This window comes from Elephas maximus, chromosome 6, assembly GCF_024166365.1.
Source record: "Elephas maximus indicus isolate mEleMax1 chromosome 6, mEleMax1 primary haplotype, whole genome shotgun sequence".
NCBI lineage: Eukaryota > Metazoa > Chordata > Mammalia > Proboscidea > Elephantidae > Elephas > Elephas maximus.
In genome coordinates, this window is record NC_064824.1 from 85847814 (window position 1) to 85870097 (window position 22284).

Sequence of the window (22284 nt, forward strand, 5' to 3'; positions counted from 1 at the left end):
CAAGCAATATGATATTGTGTTATTTTGACAGAAAACACTATAGGGAATTCCATGGTGTTGGCTAAGAAGAAAGTAGCAGTAACTTTCCTTCCATTGATTTAGAAGCACACAACCCAAGGAAGTAACACTGGTTCCCAAGGCCAGAAATTTATTCAAGGCCATGTATCTGCTTTATGGTCCCTTCCTTTTCTGAAGTTATGTCAATTAGCTTACACCACTCTCATGAAAATTACTACCTGTGAATAGTGTTAATGGTATTTTCTCTCCCGTTTTATTATGCTCTATGAGTCTCATAATACTCTTGGTTTATCTCTATATCTCATGCAGTAGTGAAAAACTGTAGACGGTAGACACTCAAAAGATATGCAATCCTTTTAAGTTAAAACATTAAAATTACTCTTAACTTCAGACCTTTTGAAGAGGATATGACAGATTTTGCTTTTAGGGTCATAAAGAGAAACTTATATTTCTTTTTTTTTTTGCAAACTTTTTTTTATTCTTTTTTTATTATTGTACTTTAGATGAAGATTTACAGAACAAACTAACTTCTCATTGGTTACCAACCCCAGGACATGTCAACACTCTCCCTTCTTGACCTTGGGTTCCCTATTACCAGCTTTCCTGTTCTCTCCTGCCTTCTAGCACTTTCTCTTGGGCTGATGTGCCCCTTTAGTCCTTGGCTGAAGGGTAAACATCAGGAGTGAACTAAAAGGGTGTCTGGGGGCCATACTCTTGAGGCTTCTCCAGTCTCAGTCAGGACAGTAAGTCTGAGTTGTTTTTTTTTTTTTTTGTGAATTAGAATTTTGTTCTATATTTCTTTCCAGCTCTGTCCCAAACCCTGTATTGTGATCCCTGTCAGAGCAGTCAGTGGTTGTAGCTGGGCACCATCTAGATACGCTAGACCCAGTCTGGTGAAGGCTGTGGTAGTTGTGGTGCATTAATCCTTTGCACTAAACTGTCCCTTATTGTTGCCTCCATTCTCCCTTGCTCCAGATGGGCTGAGACCAGTGGGGTATCTTAGATGGCCACTCACAAGAGACACTTATGTTTTCTATAGGATTATTTTAACAGTATTATTATCTTACCCCCAAATCCCACATGTAGTATGTTTAGAAAATAGTAAGCATTTAATAAAACCCAGCATTTAATAAATACACCTTTAATGCATCAGTGGCAATTTGTTCCTGCTTTAAATGAGAAATTTATGCAATGGTTATTAAGATGACCAAAACAATTTCATGATAATCATAAGTCATGTCATTTACACAAAGTGCATATTAGAAGGAGAAATGATGTTTTGGGGAAGAAATTATAACTGTGACAATACTGATTATACTGTTCATTCCGAGTTCAGTTATCTAAGTTTCTTAATTTTAATATCATTATTACTGCAGGAGTAATCAGCTTTCATTTTCGAGAGTGTATACACAGTTTTATTGATCAGGCAAAACTGTTACTTTTTGTAAAAGAAATACATAGCCAGAATACCTTTTGGGGAAATGTCATTCTTCAATAGATTGCTTTGTGAATAATTAACGGTCTCGTGAAGTACAATAAATTTCAGTACGTTTTTTTTATTAGAAAAACAAAAATATTTTAGTAATACATAGTGCAATCAATCCACTTTCCTTCAATTTTGACCATAAAAAATACAAAATAAGTAGATAAATCTACCTTTGATGAAGGAATAAGTACACATAATCACTGTAACTTAAAGCTCACACACATACTCATTTTAAATAAACATATATCTTCAGAGTAGAGTTTCTTAAATACAAACAGCACTGTATATTTGTTTTTCTCTTGCATCATGCCAAATTACATTAAACAAATGCAGACATAAATATATTTCATAAATGTAATGAATGTTTAGAGCATAAAACCCAAGACCAAAATGAGTTTTTAAAAATATATGCCTGTTTAGTGATAAAAGTGAGGAGCACAATTAAAAAATAAATAACCATATTTTATTTAGAAACCTTGTTGGCGTAGTAGTTAAGTGCTATGGCTGATAACCAAAAGGCTGGCAGTTTGAATCCGCCAGGCGCTCCTTGGAAACTCTGTGGGGCAGGTCTACTCCATCCTACAGGGTTGCTATGAGTCAGAATCAACTCGATGGCAGGAGGTTTTTTATTTTATTTACGTCTGAAAAAGAGATGATTCTGAAACAGTGATTGCTTTGATCCGGTTTTAATTCTGTAAATGATCATCTATGTAAGCTGATTCCTTTTAAAGAAGCGAAATTTATAATCAATAAGTTCTTTAAATGACTAGAAAAGTAAAATCACCTTGACACTGTGGGTCTCCATATAAACTCTTGGATTTTTAAAAAAATGATTTCAAATTTACAGAAAAGTTGAATGTGCAGTACAAATGAGTTTTTATCACCCCACCCTGAATCATTTGAGACTAAATTGCGGAACTGAAAGCCCCACCAAAAAACACTCTCTTATACAACCACATTGCAATCATCAAAAGTCAGAAAATTAACATTGATACATTACTGCCGTCTAATACTAGCACTGCATTCAGGTTTCACTCAAAGTCCCAGTAATGCCTTTAATAACAAAATAATCCAGTTCAAGACTATAAAATGGATTTGGTTTTTATGTCTTTTTAATTAATCTGTTTTGGCCTGGATTAATTTTTCAATCTTTCCCTGACTCCTTTGACCATGATGCCTTTGAAAATTACAACAAAGTTTGCAGAAAACCCCTCTGTTGATGTTTGATGTTTCCTCACATTAGATTAGGTTATTCATCTTGGCAGAGATATTACAAAAATGATACCGTGTTCTTGTTGCCTCCTATAAGTTGGCACATTGTTTTAATTTTCTGCATTATTATTGATTCTGTTTTGAGGAGAGCAGGCACTCTTTTCTCATTCCCAAATTTAGAGGGAAAGTTTTTAGCATTTCATCTTTGTGATGTAGGATTTCAGGCCTTTCTAATATGATATTTTATAAGATTATGGAATTTTTTATTGTATTGCTAGTATGCTAAGCATTTTTCATCATAAAAATATATTGGATTCTTTCAAATACTTTTTTTGCATTTATTGGGTTCATTGTATAATTCTTCATTCTGTTGAAATGGTGAATGGTATGGATGGGTTTTTCAAATGTTTAACTACATTTATATTCCTGGAATAAATGCAAATAGAATGTGGTGTATTGTGCTTTTTTATGTATTACTAGGTTCAGTTTCCTAAATTTTTGTTTAGAATTTTTTGTCTCTATATTAGTGAGAGAAATTGGCCCCAATTTTTCCTTTCTTCATCTTGTTGGGTTTTGGTGTGAAGTTATACTAGCCTTATACAATGAAATTGGAAGGTTTTCCTTTTTTCAGGGGGAGTTTTGTACAAGATTAGTAGGATTCACTTAAGAAGCCATCTGGCCTCAAGTTTTCTTTGTGGATGGTTTGTAATTACATATCCAAATTTCCTGAAACCATATTGGACAGTCTCCTCATGGTTTCCAAAATGAAAGCAGATCCTGAGACAAAGACTTGGAAGAAGATAGTTTATTTAGTTAGCTACACCATAGAATAGGAGTGAAGGGCTGACCAAATTTGAGACAGAAAGAGAAAAGCCAGATTTGCATAATTAAGCCATTTACCACTCTGGGCACCTGGAGTTTATTCCCCTGGAGCCCAACAAGTAGGTGTGGAGAACACACCTCAGAATTACCTGCCAAAGTCCTGGACGTGAGAAATGTTCCTTCATTAGCTCCTACGTCCCATTGATCAGGTGAGCGAAAGAGCCACGTTGGATTGCCTAGCTTCTGCTGGGATGTGAAGAATTAAAAAGTCCAGGTGACACCAGGGCTGACGTCCCAAACATATAATACTTGAACTATTCCAGCTATCCCCAGGTGTCTGAGCCACACCAGTCAGTCAATAGTCATCATGAAGTAAAGATAACCAGACCTCAATATATATTTAGACACTCAAAATGTCATTATTATTACCGTACACAAATCTCTATCATTTGGATTGAAACATATTTAATCTTTTCATTGCTCTTCACTTTCTTGCTTGCTTTTGTTTGAATAATAATTTCCTTTTTTATTTCTTTAGAATTCTTTTGCTGATTATTAATAATAACAATCTCATATTTAAAAATATCTTTATATTGCCTTTATTTTCCAGAAAATTATTTCTGAGTATTTAATTCCAGATTGAAAGCTAGATTTTCAAAGCACTTAAAAATGTCATTTTGTTGTCTACTGTGCTTTTTCCAGCTCAAATTTTCTTTTTCAGAGTAGTCCTTTTGAAATACCAATCAAAAGCTTAGGATTTTTGCCAGAACCTCTCCTTCCAAACAGAACCTGAAGGCCAGTTTTTTTTTTTTTCTTTTTCCTCACCTGTAACCAAATGAGGCTGCCAAGAACTCTTCAACTCTTCAGCTTCCCATCTGTAGTTTTTCCTTTCAAAATAGCCTATCATCTTAAGAAGATTTGCAACCCAACATTGGATCTCCTTCTTGGCTTTCATATTCTTTAGGGAGCCTGCTAATTCTCCTTGTTTGAGGGTCACAAGCTTTCTGCTGCTTTCAGGTAGAGAATATATATATATTTCGCTGTTCTCAGCACAATATTGGTCTGAAACAGCTAGTCACCACTAGAGATGGAACTCTGAAAAGACACTTTAAAAATTTGTGTTTTGAACAGATCCCACCCCTAAGGATACACTCCAATCCAAAGTATTGAGAAACTTGTTCAAATTGGATAAAATATTGTTGTAACTGGGATTTTGGTGGACATGAATAGTTGTTGTTGTAGGTCCCAAAAAGTTGGTTCTGACTCATAGCGACTCTATGTACCACAGAATGAAATGCTGCCCAGTCCTGGGCTCTGCTCACATTGTTATGCTTGAGCCCATTGTTGCAGCCACTGTGTCAATCCATCTCATTGAGGGTCTTCCTCTTTTCTGCTGACCCTGTACTTTACCAAGCATGATGTCCTTCTCAAGGGACTGATCCCTCCTGACAACATGTCCAAAGTATATAAGACGCAGTCTCGCCATCCTTGCTTCTAAGGAGCATTCTGGTTGTACTTCTTCCGAGACAGATTTATTCCTTCATTTGGCAGTCCATGGTATATTCAGTATCTTCTCCAACACCACAATTCAAAGGCTTCAATTCTTCTTCCATCTTCCTTATTCATTGTCCAGCTTTCGCATGCATATGATACAATTGAAAATACCATGGCTTGGGTCAGGCGCATCTTAGTCTTCAAGGTGACATCTTTGCTTTTCAACACCTTAAAAAGGTCCTTTGTGGTAGATTTGCCAAATGCAATGTGTCTTTTGATTTCTTGACTGCTGCTTCCATGGATGTTGATTGTGGATCCAAGTGAAATGAGATCCTTGACAACTTCAATCTTTTCTCTGTTTATCATGATATTGCTTATTGATCCAGTTGTGAAGATTTTTGTTTTCTTTATGTTGAGGTGTAATCCATACTGAAGGCTGTGGTCTTTGATCTTCATCAGTAAGTGCTTCCTCTTCACTTTCAGCAAGCAAAGTTGTGTCATCTGCATAACACAGATTGTTAATGAGTCTTCCTCCAATCCTGATGCCCCATTCTTTTTCATATAGTTCAGCTTCTCGTATTATTTTCTCAGCATACAGGTTGAATAGGTATGGTGAAAGGATACAACCCTGATGCACATCTTTCCTGACTTTAAACCACTCAATATTCTCTTGTTCTGTCTGAACAACTGCCTCTTGATCGATATACAGGCTCCTCATGAACACAATTAAGCTTTCTGGAATTCCCATTTTTTGCAATGTTATCCATAATTTGTTATGATCTACACAGTCAAATGCCTTTGCATTGTCAATACAACACAGGTAAACATCTTTCTGATATTCTCTGCTTTCAGCCAGGACCCATCTGACATCAGCAACGATACCCCTCATTCCACATCCTCTTCTGAAACCAGCCTGAATTTCTGGCGGTTCCCTGTCGATGTACTGCTGCAACCATTTTTGAATGAGGTCCAGAAAATTTTACTTGTGTGTGATATTAATGATATTGTCTGATAATTTCTGCGTTCTATTGAATCACCTTTCTTTGGAATGGGCACAAAAATGGATCTTTTCCAGTCAGCTGGCCAGGTATAGACGAGTGAGCTCCTCCAGCGCTGTACCTGTTTGTTGAAACATCTCAATTGGTATTCCATCAGTTTCCAGTAGCTTTGTTTTTCACCAGTGCCTTCAATGCAGCTGGAACTTCTTTCAGTACCATTGGTTCTTGATCATGTGCAACATCCTAAAATGGATGAATGACGGCCAATTCCTTTTGGTACAGAGACCCTGTGTATTCCTTCCATCTTCTTTTGATGCTTCCTATATCATTTAATATTTTCCCCACAGAATTCTTCAATATTGCAACTCAAATCTTGAATTTTTTCTTCAGTTCTTTTAGCTTAACGAATGCTGAGTGTGTTCTTCCCTTTTGCTTTTGTAACTCCATGTCTTTGCATATTTTATTATAATACTTTGTCTTTTTGAGCCACCCTTTGAAAGCTTCTGTTCAGCATTTTTATTTTATTTTTCATCCTTTCGTCTGCTCACTTATCTACTCTACATTCAAGAGCAAGTTTCAGAGTCTCCTCTAACCTCCATTTTTGTTTATTTTTTCTTTCCTGTCTTTCTTCACATATAATATCCTTGATGTTATTCTACAACTTGTTTGGTGTTCGATCACTAGTATTAAGTGCATTTAATGTTTTCTTGAGATGGTCTCTAAATTCAGGTGGAATATACTCAAAATTATACCTTGGCTCTCGTGGACTTGCTTTAATTTTCTTTGGCTTTCATGGACTTGCTCTAATTTTCTTCAACTTCAACTTGAACTTTCAAATAAGCAAATGCTCTGTTCTGCAGTTGGACCCTGGACTTGTTCTGACTGACGATTTCAAGCTTCTCCATCATCTCTTTCTCCAGATTTAGTCAATTTGATTCCAGTGTGTTCCTTCTGGTGAGGCCCATGTGTATAGTCATCATTTATATTGTTGAAGAAGTATTTGCAGTAAAGAAGTCTTTGGTCTTGCAAAATTCTATCATGAGATCTCCAGCATCAATTCTATGACCAAGGCCATATTTTCTAACTACCATCCTTCTTTGTTTCCAACTTTTACATTCCAATCACCAGTAATTATCAGTGCACCTTGATTGCAGGTTTGCTCAATTTCAGACTGCAGAAGCTGGTATAAATCTTCAATTTCTTTGTCTTTGGCCTTAATGGTTGGTGTGTAAATTTGAATAATAGTAGTACTAAATGGTTTTCCTTTTAGGTGTTGGGTCTTATCTTATCACTGACAATGTTGTATTTCAGAATAAACCTTGAAATATTCTTTTTGACCATGAATGCAATGCTGTTTATCTTTAATTGGTCATTCATGGCCCAGTAGCCCATATGATTGTCTACTGCGAAATGGCCAGTACTAGTCCATTTCAGCTCACTAAGGTCTAGGATATAGATCTTTGCAGGTTCCATTTCATTTTTAATGACTTCCAATTTTCTTCAGTTCACACTTTGTGCGTTTCATGTTCCAATTATTAATGAATGTTTGCAACTATTTCTCATTGTGATGCATGCAACATCAGCAAATGAAAGCACTGAAAGCTTGAGTCCATCCATGTCATTAAGGTTTACTCTACTTTGAGGAGGCAACTCTTTCCCAGGTTGAGTTTGAGTACCTTCCAGCCTGAGGGGCTCATCTTCCAGCACTATATCAGACAATGTTCCACTGTTATTCATAAGGTTTCCACTGGTCAGTTCTTTCATATGTAGACTGCCAGGTCCTTCATCCTAGTCTGTCTTAGTCTGGAGGGCCCACTGTAACCTGTTCACCATAGGTGACCCTGCTGGTATCTGAAGTACTAGTGGCATAGCTTCCAGCATCACAGCAACACAAAAGCCACCACAGTACAACAAATTTATAGATTAATGGTGGTGCTATTATTTATTCTGTGTTTTAAAATTGTGAGTATATATCACTGGACAAAGGACACTGATTTGATTTATAAAACTAAATACAACATGAAGACTTCCTGTGATTTAGGAGTTCATGAAATAATTTTAAGATTGTGAAATCATTGTTCTATCCCATTAGAAAAGATCATCTTCTTTGACCTAAAAGTAGCTTGTGAAGAGTTGACCATATAGTGGAGAGAAAGGAGAGGAATGATGACCAATTCAGCCAAATCAAATGATAATCAATGAAATTAAATAAGGTAGTAAGCAATGAAATTAAATATGGTGCTATAAGATCACTTTTATATCTGCATCTTAGTTTTTTGGGTTTTTTTCTACAAATATCACTATTATTTTCTTTTATAAATGTGGTATTTTATGTTAATAAATAATGTTGAATGTGTCTTCTTTTATACAAATACATTCCCTGATAATTGTGTTTCTATTTGATTTGATAAAACTGTCTCATCTAACCTATTAGCTAATTAAAAAAAAAAGGAGTCAGGGAATAGGCTCATAAATTCTGATTTATTCATTCAAAAGAGAAGTGGTAGAAAATCTGATGTGGTATATGGATTATGATTAGTGTCTCCATACCCTTTGTTCTACTTAGTGTCTATGAGAACTAAATTATAATTTTAATTTGCTAACCAATCCACATAAAACTGAATTTATTTTCAGTATCACATCAGAATTTACAACAGGCCTTGATCTGCATGAAGAACGTCATAACCCCAAATTTTTCATTAGCCCTATGGTGTAATTTCCAATTCAGCAGTAATCTCTTCAAACTTGTAGTTATTAACATTATATCTTATTCAAACTTACTTTTTTAGTTTGCCCTTAAGTAGTTGAGGCCAAATAATGTCATGCAATTAAACAAAAAGGCAATGAAAGAGGTTATTGAAACAAATGGCCCTTTAAAATCACTGCTATATATGTTTCATACTTTCAACTTGTGAATTCCTAGGAAATAGAAACTGAACTTCCTCTTTAAACTAGGTAAACATTTTTCAATATTCATTTTGATAGCATGATGTGAGAACACATCAATTTTTGAACATGAAATCTCTATTTGATAAATATTTACATACTGACATTGGTTTCTTTTTAAAAAGCTGAATAGGTTTAAGTACATAGATTAAGAAGAAAATACAAAGAAAGTATAATTGGTATACTGACTTTTCATTGCATACTATAAAAGTAGCATCTTGATAGACAGACTAAAAACAAACAAAATTATAAAAATGGTAGCATTTTTAAAAGGATGAGGAAGAGGAAAGTATTGCTTCAAAAGATAGAAAGTGGTCACAAAATTTTAAGTGGAGTGTCCATTAAAATTTGGGGGAAGGAGGTATTGCCTAGGAAAGATGTTATGGTTTCAAAACTCAGTTATCTTGAAACATTTAAACAAATTTTATATGATTCTGTTTTGGATACCTGAGTGGTAAGACAAAACTTTGACCTCTTCCTACTCCTTAAGTTTCTCTTGTTTAGTGACAGTGAAGCAGAAATTCTAATTAAACTAATTAAAATGCTGTTTGAGATGATGAATTTTGTTTATAGAAAAACTAATGAAGGTGCACTGGTCAGAAAAATGAATCATTGTCTAGTAAAAAATATTTAAAAAGACACATTTCTCTGTCTTGACACTATGCAGAACACCTTTCAAGAATTAAAATTTTTCCCTTCCATTTTAGCAGGTTTTACATTTACTCCCATCTGTTTAGAGTTGACATGGTGTTGATGTCTAATCGGCTAATGCACATTTTTCACATGTAGTTTTTCCTGAGTCATAAAGAGTCTTTAGCCAATAGCATCCTGGGTCACTAATGTTGTTCAGTCATTAGGCTTCAGGAGCAGTTCTCAGAAGAGAACTTGTGGTGGTCATAATTGTTGTGAGACAAATATCCCCAGCGTCTCTCATCCCTTACAGGCTCACGCTAGGATTGTACTGTCTCTTGGGTTTGGAAACAAGTTGGTACCTAGTTTGACCGTAAGCATTTAATTGCTGAAGACAGTGGCATAACTAGGGTTGATGTCACCTAGTGCAGTAACTCATGGTGTCAGCCACTCCCCCACGGATGTCCTCCCATACCAGACCATATAGGATCCTTAGTTTTTTTTTTTTGTACTATTGTTGCTCGTAAATCATAATTCCTGTATATCACTCCTTCTTTTCCTTTCCTTACTACTTCATTCTCAAAAAAGTTATTGAAATAGGTTCACAAATACTAATTATCACAATATTGTAGCTAAAACACCAGAAAATTTGGCAAAAACAACGACTATAAAAACTCTGGCAGCAATAAAAACATTTTGTGCTTCTAGTGCATATGCAGAGGAAACCATGTGATTCCAAGCATCATCATAATTAAAGACAGTTCTGACCAGAGCGCATTAAAAGGTTCACAAAGTAAAGTAGTAGTTTTAGTCTTGTTGATATATTGATACATGTAAGCTGAATAAGGAAGACTGAAGAAGAATTGATGTATTTGAATTATGGTGTTGGCAGAGAATATGCAACGGACTGCCAGAAGAATGAACAAATTTTTATTGGAAGAAGTACAGACAGACTGCTACTTAGAAGCGAGGATGGCGAGACTTCATTTCATGTACCTTGGACATGTTATCAGGAGGGCCAAGTCCTTGAAGAAGAACATCATCCTTGGTAAAGTAGAGGGTCAGCAAAATGAGGAAGACCCTCAGTGAGGCGGATTGACACAGTGACTACAACCACGGGCTCAAGCATATCAGCATTGTGAGGATGGTGCTGGCATTTTGTTGTGCTTGCATTTTGTTGTTCATGGAGTCACTATGAGATTTCCACAAACCTTACTTCAGACCTGATTGGATCTGCATTTTGTTGTGCATGGAGTTGACTTGATGGTACCTAACAAGCTGAGCTTACAGAGAATGTTTTTGTTGTTAAAACTAACTACAGGCTAATTTATAAAAAATAATAAATTTCTACTGAAGCACTGCACAAAAATTTTATAGACAGTCAAGTTCGTGTCATCCCCTCTGATAGTGTCATCCTGTGCAGTCTGCACCCCCTGTTCCCCCCTAGCGATGCCACTGGCTTAAGCCAGAAGCTAGTATTTACTTGCTAGAGCAAGAACTCTTAGAGGCTTCTTTTTCCTCTGTCTTGGAAATCTATGTCATGTGCAATGGTGTCTACTCTATCATCCTGAGCTCTTGAGTGATTGCAATAAGCAAAGGTCCTGGGACAGATATACAACATGAACAAGAAATAAATCTTTGTAATTTTAAACCTCTGAGATGATGGTGGTTGTTTGCTACTGCAGCAATTGTCAGCTCAAGCCCCCGTCATGTATGATTTTCAAAGCAGGTTTATATCCCTAAGAGTACTGTACTTTGTTTGGCTGAGACATAGAGGCTTGCTGTCTTGATGGAATGATATTTTGTGCCAAGGGCTCCAATTTCAGGTAAATTTACTATTAGAAAAATCATCTATATATCCTTATTCATATTACTTCAGCTGCTTTTTTTCTGGAACCCCTCAAAAAGAGTTTTATTGTGGAATAATAGGTTCAGAGCAGTGTTACGTGGTTCACTTTCAGCAGCATCACAACTCATGAGTTTGCTTATTAAAAATGCAGATTCCCATAAACCTTACTTCAGACCTAATTGGATCTGAGTCACAGGAGAGTGGGGGAAGTACAGAAAATCAGCATTTTAAACAAGTTCTTTAATTGTTTCTAGTATATATGAAAATTTGAGAATCATAGCCTTAGAGAATATTTTATACAAAAATTTTACACAAAAAATTATGTTTATTTCAAGTCCTGAAGTATCAGCCAATTCATGTGTAATTTCTAGTATTAAAAGGATTGATGGTTGACAAATTTGTAAAACTGGGATAATTAACAGTATTTTAGATGCCAAATGGGGCATTACTTTTTTTTATAATCTTGAACACTTGGAAAAATTTTTGCATCTGATTTAACTTTTGCTTACTGACTACATTGTCAGCTTGTGTCCTTCTATATCCAATCTGACCTAGCAGAGTTTACATGATGGATTCAGGTTTTTTTCACCTGTGAATTGTCAAATTCTCCAGAGAATCCTCTCATTTTCTTTGCATCAGGAATATCATAATAACTTTCCTGCATTCCCAGGGCTATTTTCAGGACTGCAGTATGGTGCCCTCATCTGAATTTACATTCGTTTACATGGCCAAGTGTGAAAATTATCTTGTTCCTTATACAAATCAAGTCATGCTTTCATCAGAATTCTATTTCATTTTTGAAGATAGACACTACGTTACTGGCTCCACTGACTTCTATTGCTCTCAAAGACATCATTATCAATAGCATGGGGTTGACTGGTGAAATTTCATTGTTGGGGAAAACAAATGTTTGTGCTGATAAACTTCTTCAGTTTGGTTAGGATGCCAGGATGCATACAGATATAGTCTACTTACATACATTACATATTGCTACGCTAAACCAAAAAAATACCCATTGCCGTCGAGTCGATTCTGATTCATAGCCACCCTATAGGACAGAGTAGAACTGCCTACAGGATTTCCAAGACTGTAATCTTTACAGAAGCAGAAGGCCACATCTTTCTCCCACAGACTGACTGGTGGATTCAAACTGCCACTTTTGGTTAGCAGCTGAGAACTTAACCCCTGAGCAACCAGGGCTAGGATACTTTTAAAAGAGATAATCAATAGCTAAGTATTTATTTAAGCTTTACCTGGAAAAAAATCATTATGAATGATAGTGCTTCTACAAATATCCCCCAAATAACCATTCAGATGATAGTGTCACGCTTTATGGTGTAATAATATAATAGTTAACGTTACTGTTTTCTTTGTACTGTTTAGAATAAATTATCTCATTTATTCTTCACAATGACTCTATGAAGTAGGTACTATTACTACCTCAGTTTTATACATGGGCAGACTAAGGCTCAGAGAGCAAAGTAAATTTCCCAATTACTTTATGTTTTCACTGTTCAGCTTAGTATGTGGCTTTCCCTTTACCAGGTAATAAAATCAAAGAGGAATTATTTAAGTGTTAGATGGTATCTTTGAAGATTTATACTGTCAGTTTTAATGTCAAGCTACATACATAAAAATTATAAATTTTTTCTAAACGAGAAATATTGTACAAATACATCTTAGATAAAAATAGGTAAAAAATAAATTTGGCCAAGTCTTAAAGAAACATTGATCCTAAAAATTATTTCCATTTCAATAGAACCACCAATTTATATAGTTATCTTTGAAGCCTCAGAGGTAATTTTTCCAGAGGTAATTTTTATGTTCTGCAATACTCTTTTGGAATTGTGTGTATTATTATTTGTCTTTAGTATTCTTATTTAAAGTTTTATAACCATACACCTTCTCCCAAAATTGATTGTTTCTTGAGGATCGGACTCTGACTATATCATCTATGGCCTGAAGGATGCATAAGATTCAAATACCTTTTTTCAACAACATAAATAGCAACTATACATGTGTACTTCACCAGAAGGAACACACAGGAATCAAATAGACATCTGTGGAAAGACATGATGGAAAACCTCAATATCATCAGTCAGAACAAAGCCAGGGGCCAACTTTGGACAAAACTATCAATTGCTCACATGCAATTTCAAACTGAAGTTGAAGAAAATTACAGTAAGTCCCAGAGGGCCAATGTACGATCTTGAGTATATCCCACCTGAATTTAAAGGCCATACCAACATTAGATCTGACATGTTGAATGCTAAGGACCAAAGACCAGATAAGTTGTAGAATGACATTAAGGACATTATACATGAAGAAAACAAGAGGGCATTAAAAAGACAAGAAAGAAAGAAAAGATCAAAATGGGTGTCAGAAGAAACTCTGAGATTTGCTCTTGAATGTCAAGTAGTTAAAGTGAAAGGAAGAAATGATGTAGTAAAAACCTGAGCAGAAGATTTTAAAGGGCAACTCGAGAAGACAAAATATTATAATGAAATGTGAAAAGACCTGGAGATAGAAAATCAAAAGGGCAGAACACACTGGGAATTTGTCAAGATGAAAGAACTGAAGAAAAAATTCAAGCCTTGAGACGCAGTGTTGATTGAAGGATTCCATGAGGAAAATATGAATGATGCAGGAAACAGCAAAAGAAGATGGAAGGGATGCAGGGTCTCTGTACCAAACATTTTGGCTGATGTTCAACCATTCCAGGATGCAGCACATGATCAAGAACTTAAGGAAGAGGTCCAATTTGCACTGAAGGCATTGGTGAGAAACAAATCTCCAGGAATTGATGAAATACCAATCGAGATGTTTCAACAAATAGATGCGGTGCTGGAAGTGCTCACTGTCTATGCCAAGAAGTATGGAAGACAGCTACCAGGCCAACTGACTGAAAGAGATCCGTATTTTTACACATTCCAAAGTAAGGTGATTCAACAGAATGTAGAAATTATTGAAGAATATTATTAATATCACATGGAAATACAATTTTGCTGAAGAACATTGAAAAGAGGTTGCAGAGGTACTTTGACAGGGAACTGCCAGAAATTCAGGCCAGATTCAGAAGAGGATATGGAACAAGGGATGGCATTGCTGATGACAGATGGATCATGACTGAAAGCAAAGAATACAAGAAAAATGTTTACCTGTGTTTTATCGACTATGCAAAGGCATTCGACTATGTGGATCATAACAAAGTATGGATGACATTGCAAAGAATGGGTTTCCAGCATCCTTAGTAGTGCTCATGAGGAACCTGTATTCAGACCAAGAGGCAGTCATTGGAACAGAACAACGGGATACTGCATGGTTTAAAGTCAGGAAAGGTGTGCATCAGGGTTGTATCCTTTCACCATACTTATTCAATCTGTATGCTGAGCAAATAATTTGAGAAGCTGGAATATATGAAGAAGAATGTGGCATCATTAAAAACCTGTACTATGCAGATGACACAATCTTGCTTGCTGAAAGTGAAAAGGACTTGAAGCACTTACTGATGAAGTTCAAAGATTACAGCCTTCAGTATGTATTGCACCTCAACACAAAGAAAACAAAATCCTCACAACTGGACAAGTAAGCAGAATCATGATAAATGGAGAAAAGATTGAAGTTGTCAAGAATTTCATTTTACTTGAATCCACACTCAATGCCCATCAAAACAGTAGTCAAGAAATCAAATGACGCATTGCATTAGGCAAATCTGTTGCAAAAGATCTCTTTAGAGCGTTAAAAAACAAAGCTATCATTTTAAGGATTAAAGTGAAGCTAACCCAAGCCGTGGTGTTTTTAATCTCCTAATATGCATGTGAAATCTGGATAATTAATATGGAAGACTGAAGAAGAATTGATGCTTTTTAATTATGGTGCTGGAGAAGAATACTGAATATCCCGTGGACTGCCATAAGAATGAACAAATCTGTCTTGGAAGAAGTACAGACAGAATGCTGCTTAGAAGCCAGGATGGTGAGACTTCATCTCACCTACTTTGAACATGTTATCAGTAGGGACCTGTCACTGGAGAAGAACATCATGGTTGTTAAAGTAGAGGATCAGTGAAATAGAGGAAGACCCTCAATGAGAGGTATTGATACAGTGGCTGTAACAATGGGCTCAAACACAACAACGACTGTGAGGATGGCGCAGGACTGGGCAGTGTTTCGTTCTTTGTACATAGGGTCTCTATGGGTCAGAAGTAACTTGAAGGCACCTAACAATAATAACATATATTTATTTAAGTAATACTGTAAATGCTGTTTTTATTTCTCTTACATTTAGGGTAGGAATTTCTGAGACAGAATAAAAATAAAGGACAACTAGTAGCAAGAATCTTGAGTGAGTGCCTCTTGTTTATAGTGCTCTTCTTTAAAAATATTTGCAGGAAGCTGTGCTCCTAACATGTTTTGAGCAATAATAGACAACTGTATTAGTCATGATTGCTTCTACTGTTCCTTAAATTAATTACAAAGTGAGATTTCTCTGAAAACCCATAAAACAGAAGGAGGACAAACAGTTCTATGCGGAGATATTGGTATAAGTTGTAACGATTTGTTTCTCTTCTTATGTTGTTTTAGCCAAATAAACAAAGAAAACTGGTAGAATTGTACTGCCTAGAAAAAGTGCCATGAATTCTATTAATGAAACAATGCAAGTGATGTCTGTATATGAAGTTTTCCTCAGATTATGAAAATTTGATTTGAAAATTATCAACTTGCAAACTGAGATATTTGATCATTAACTTTTTAAAGGATCCATCACTGATTTTCTTTAAGTAGGCAAATTTCTCTTTCAACATTTCAATTAAAACTCATTTTCTTTCACTTTCCCAAAGCCACCTTTATCAATTTTTATGTAACTGTTTAGGGACAGAATGGATTTTACCAGGCAACATACACTCAAGCAGCTAATACATGCAGATATAAAACTTAAGAGTCGGTTTGTTTCTGTGTGGCACACTGTTTTAGTTATCTAGTGCTGCCATGACAGAAATACCACAAGTGGATGGCTTTAACAAAGAGAAATTTATTTGCTCACAGTCTAGTAAGTTACTAGTCCAAATTCAGGGCGTCGGCTTGAGGAGAAGTCTTTCTCTCTCTGTCAGCTCTGGAGGAAGGTCCTTGTCCTCAATCTTCCCCTGGTCGAGGAGTTTCTCAGGCACAGGGACCCCAGGTCGAAAGGATGCGCTCTGCTCCTGGTGCTGCTTTCTTGGTAGTATCAGGTCCCCCACTCTCTGCTTGCTTCCCTTTCCTTTCATCTCTTGAGAGATTAAAGGTGGTACAGTCCACATCCCAGGAAAAATCCTTTTACATTGGATCTGGGATGTAGCCTGAACAAGGGTGTTACATCCCACCCTAAACCTCTTTAACCACAGGCAGAGATTATGATTTATAATACATAGGAAAATCACAAAATGGAGGACAACCACACATGGCCTAACCAATTTGACACAAATTTTTGGGGGGACGCAATTCAGTCCATGACACATACCTCACAAATAATGAGAACAAAAATGAGTGAACAAAATTAAATTAGCCCTACAATTTTAAGTTGAACAAAATGATATCTGTGAGATATTACACAGCAGTACTTTAAAAAAAAAAAAAAAAAAACTTCAGGAGTGGAAAAAATTTTAAAAGAAAATTACACAAATTTAATTGAGCTTCATAGACTTCTCTGTATACCAGTAACATATTTAAGCAATAGACTAAAAATCTTAAAATAAATCTAAAGAAATTGAAAAAGATACAGAGGAAAATCAGAGAAATACCACAGACCTTTCATAAGAAGCTCTGAAGAAAAATTACTGTATTGGGATTACTCCAGGTAGAATATTTGGGAGGGAAAGTCTAAACGACATTTTATATATGATAGAAGGACACACCAAGAATGGGAACTATTCCTTTCTCTATTTGGATTTTAGTCCTGGAGCAACATGATAAGTGATGAAAAAGGTTTTAAGGATTATATACGTAAGGGCATAGTTGAAAGAAATGGTATATTGGAAGAAAGAGCTAAGAGAAACAAAACTAACCCCCTGGCAATTATTGTAACTGATTCTATTTCATGTAGTCCTGAATCCATTCTTGGGACCCACACACATATCATAGTCTACAGCCAAAAATAGTTCATGTGGCCAATACTTCCATATCTTAACCTGGATTCCACATCTGAGCACAGCTGAAAGACTCCAGGTCAAATCCATGTGCTATTTCTTCTGGCCTGCTCTGCAAGGGGTAAAGGTGGAAAACACATACAACATCTCTGAGGAGATATGTCACTGAAAATATGTCTCCTGATACTTAATGAAACCATATTATGTGTGTGTACATACATAAACACAGAGGCAATATTATATGGAGATTGGCTTTAGTTTTCATTAATGTATTTCTTTTATCTTTTGATCAAGTGTTGATTCCATTTATTTATTAAGTACCTGCTTAGTAAGTGAGCATATCATTATACGACCTGGATAGAATATCAGAGGAGTAGAAATGATACCTCTGTTAACACTTTCAAGAAAGAGGTCTTAATAAAATAAATATGTATGCAAGACAAAAATAGAAAGCAAAAGATAATAGATATAAAATGTACAAACCTAGAGAATTTCAGAATAAGTCCAAGGAGTACAAGTAAGAAAGAGGCCTTATGGGGAAGGTAAACAAAATTTGGAAGAGAGAGAAGAGTGTATCCAATGACCCTTGGGTAGGAATAATCAAGATTCCAAAATTAGGTAATAAGGTAATTGATTGGGGGAGGGCAATAAATGAGATAAATGAAAACAGATCAAGTTAGATACGTATCCAATGATATAGTGACAGAAGTAATCTCTGCTTTATTCTTCTCTTCAATATCCTTTAAAGTCAAATGTGTGTGGTTATGATGATGAAAGTAGTGACAATGAAGTGATGGATTAATGGAATTTTTATGTTTAACATTGGCATTGAAATACAAAATGTACTTGGAATAAAAAAAAATCCAAAGCATTAATTAGGAAAACTAAGAGAATACTGCAGTGTTGCCCCTTCTCTACTGCTTCCCTTGCACCCGACCTTGTGCTTTCTCTCTCTTTCAGCATTTTCATTGTTCTACTGTTCTGTTCTAGGATTTAACAATTCCAGTGTTACATTCTATTGTAGTAACTGCTGTTCAAACACTTCAAAAGAAGCAAAGTGGATTTGCTAGCCAGCTATCAAATGCAGAATTCACAGTGCTCATCTGGCCAGCTGCCTTTGGATCAGGCGAAGCAGGAAATGCAAGAACAGTAACGTGCAAGCAGTATGGTCACCAAGTTCAATATAAGAGCCTTAGTGTGTGGGCAGGTATTCAGAACTTGATTATATGTTCAAATAATAGCCCTGGATGGTTTTCAAAATAAGGTGAATGTAGATGCCTTCTCTATCAATGGAAAAAGCAATTACCAACTCTAGGACAACAAAAATTGCAAGGAATCCATCATTTAAAAATGAAGCAAATGGCATGATTTTGAAAAATAGATTTTTGTGTAGGAGAATACTTTTTTTATTGATGTTTGTAACACTGTCCTCTGGAATCTAATTACATTTTTTGGTGTTGCAATGGATATTACTTTCACTATCATTTACAATTTAATTGTGGTTAGTGTTTGGTAGTAATAGAAGTGGCTGCAAGACTTGTTGGGTTTCCTCAGGATAGATTAAGTCTAGGTTGCAAACGGAAGAGAACAAAGCCATGCCTTTCACTCAGTGGGCAACTCTATCACAGGAAGAGCCAATATAAATAAGACTAGTAGCATGGAGGACATAAAAGTGAACAATTTTAAATGTGAATATCCACCTAATTGTAGGGCTTCTCTCTAAATACTGTAGAGGTTTTCAAACAAAACCAAATTGTATTAAATTAATAAATATAACTATGTTACTATATTTGGTAAAATTATATACAAATTGGATCTATAGTTAAAATATTCACTAATATTTTGCTTTTTCAAAAGAAGTTACATAAACTTAACTCTGTTTTTGGCATAGCCATTTTTTTTTGCCTATAGAAAAATGCTTTCAAGTATTTTTACAAAATAAATAATTTTTATGTTAATGCTAAGAAAAATATTAACTTAAGTATATTTATTAAAGCTGTGGGCAAATGCTATGGTTCACATTAAAGCCATAATATTGCATCAAGGGCCCCACTGTGATTTGAATGCTCACATTTTTATTATGTCTCTTATTGCCACAGCAACGCATCCCATGGGTTTCAAGACTACTGTAATAATGTCATCCATTCTCAGCTACCTCGACAAAGCAAATAAAATGCCAAGATTCAACTTAAATAAGGTCCATTTTTTATGAGAAGGCTCTATCATAAAAAACCAAGACCAAACCCCATTGCCATCCAGTTGATTCCAACTCATAGTGACCCTATATGGCAGAGAAGAACCGCCCCATATCGTTTCCAAGGAGCACCTGGTGAATTCAAACCACTGGCCTTTTGGTTAGCAGTGGTAGCTCCTAATTACTACTCCATCAGGGTTGACAATGCCAATTCCAGGAGTGAGAATATGAAAGTATTTATCAAACAGAAGCACTATAGGCATGGTTTAATAAAATACTAATGAGTATAATTCACTGTGCTATCATTGTATATGAATAAGATTGAAAGTAAATAATTTTTTAATTAAAACCTAGGGTGAAGTAATTTATTTACAATTCACACTAATGACCATGTTACAATCTTGGAATACATATTTCAAAATTTAATCAAATTCTTAACTTTATATGTAACAAATATGTCACATTTACATTACTCTCTTATTTCCAAAGGAATCCCTTAATTTTCAGACTGACTGCTAGTCATATTAATACAAAATAATAAATATGCTGTTATGAAAATAGTGTTCAAAATCACAGAAAATGTAAATATGGCTCAAATTGCTTAATTCCTCGTATTCATTTTATAAGCAAAGAATTTAGTTATATAGTATCAGAAGATTCGCTGATATTATCACCTGTGTGTGTATGGCATTTCGACCAGTAGGTAATTCTGTTTTTGATTTTTCTGCCACCAACTCACAGTAAGTGGGGCTGTTTTCCTGGCTGTGCAACGCTGATCCCTCTACCTCAGTACCTTCCCTCTTCTATATTCTTTTTATATATTCAATGCACACCTAATGGCATCAACTCCATTTTAGGAACAAAGGTTTCACAGTGGACAAGCCTTACATTTTAGTGTAGAGGGATAGATAAGGAACAAGCAAACACCTAGATGAGATAATTTTAGATCATGTACTCTTATTAAGGTGCTTACCTCTGTTCTTGATAAGGCTATCAAAGATTTAACAGTGATTTGAAGAGCTCCTTTAGATAAGATTGTGCCTTTCTGGGCAGCTAATAATTGATTCAAAACCAAAATATTGAAAAAGGACAAAGGAATGTGATGAATGGAGAATTCCAGAAAAAGAGACAACAAATACAAAGGCCCAAAGCAGGAATTAACTTTGTGAATACAAGATTTAAAACAAATGCTTTTGTGGTTGGTCCATGGAAAAATATATAGAGCTATGTAGGCATGGTACTATAGGAAAGTGATTTCGTGCTAGAACATATTCCCTGACACTGATGGACAAGCAATCATTAAACTGGTCATCTGTCTACATCTTTCTCTTCTGTGATATTTCATTCACATGAATGCATGTTCTCTTGACTTCTATGCCACTTAGTGGTTAGTATCTCCATCTTCCAGAGGGAATATTTACAAAGGTGCAGCAATACATCAAGTAGTCCTCTTTGATAGACCTAATTGATAGATACTAAATTTAACAGTTAGTCAAATTATTTCTAGTTACAAAATTCACCTTTGAAAGTTTCCATCTATTCATATTCTTTTGCTCCTCCCCATGACTTTTTTCCTGCCTGCCTGCCTGCTCACCCATGGTCATATAACTAATTTTAGGCTTTCACCAAAAGGCTGACAGAAACTGAAAGATGAAGTGCATTTCAAATTATTACAGATAAAAAAAAAAAATTCCTAGATTCTCCATTAAAAGATTAGACTGGGAAAGAGAGTTATTTGCATAATGTAGCATTTAAAATTTATTTTTAGATTCCAACAGATGATGCTATTTTTGAGCCCAATTAACATGACTAATGAAAAGTGGACTGCATTCCTTCACATGTCACACTTTGCTGACAGTCTTGGTAAATGGCCAGTGGACATCAGTCACTGCCAATCATATTTACTTAGCCATAAACAGGTCTATAACTTTCTTCTGTGTGGTGAGGCCCATGAATTAGATAGATCTTCAACTGCAGTAGGGTTAGAGGGAAGACCAGGAATACCTAGGCAGTTGGCTCCTTTTCTTCTTAATTTTTTTGGTCACTTCCTCGAGAGGTGGCTTTACATTGGCTACATTGTTATCTAAAATCCAATGTATTCAATGAGAATGAACAAAATACGGCTATGGGAATGGAAACATTGTCTCACCTGTTTAGGACTATTCTCGAGAGCATCAAGATCCCACATTTGAGTGAGGAAGAGGGACTTAGAGGTAAAGAGTCTTGATGTTATTTAAATTATTTCATCTGAATTTGGTAGCACTCAGAAAATTATTCTATTTTTTGTTGTTGTTGCAATGTCCATCTTCGAGTAGTAAGGACACAAATGTTAATCAGGTACGGTTTTTACCGGAGAATAGCCTCGGTTCTTGTCTTCAGAGTAGGAAAGAATTCAAACACTGAGGCAGTGTCAAGCAAGCAAGGAGTTTTATTAGTTAGCAGAGGGTTAATAGTGAAAGTACACTTGACCAGAAAGCGTCAAGCGGGTTGCTCAGAGGGAGAGTCTGAGAGCCC